This window comes from Egretta garzetta, unplaced genomic scaffold, assembly GCF_000687185.1.
Source record: "Egretta garzetta isolate BGI_Z169 unplaced genomic scaffold, ASM68718v1 scaffold143, whole genome shotgun sequence".
Lineage (NCBI taxonomy): Eukaryota > Metazoa > Chordata > Aves > Pelecaniformes > Ardeidae > Egretta > Egretta garzetta.
In genome coordinates this window covers 714,801-715,098 of record NW_009259310.1, presented here as the reverse complement: position 1 = coordinate 715,098, position 298 = coordinate 714,801, and positions in this window count along the sequence as shown.

Here is a 298-nt window from a genome sequence, read left to right as displayed (position 1 = left end):
GCAGCACCACAGGGCCACAGCGCGTCGTGCAGGACGGGGCGGCTCATGGTTTCAACCCATTTTGCTGCTGACGCAAAGCTGCTGTGGTGTTTGGTGCTGGGACTCGGTGCAAAGCTCCCAGCCCCCACGATCATTCCCATGCTGGTGCTGGAGCTGGCCACCTTGTTCCTGCGGCATGGAGCCCTTTTGGGGTCTTCCCACAGCGTGCATCACCCTCACGCCCTGCTGCAAGGTGGGTGCGGGGTTTTCAGTGCCAAGCCCCCATGCCCTAAAATCACTGTGACTCTGCAAACCTCCA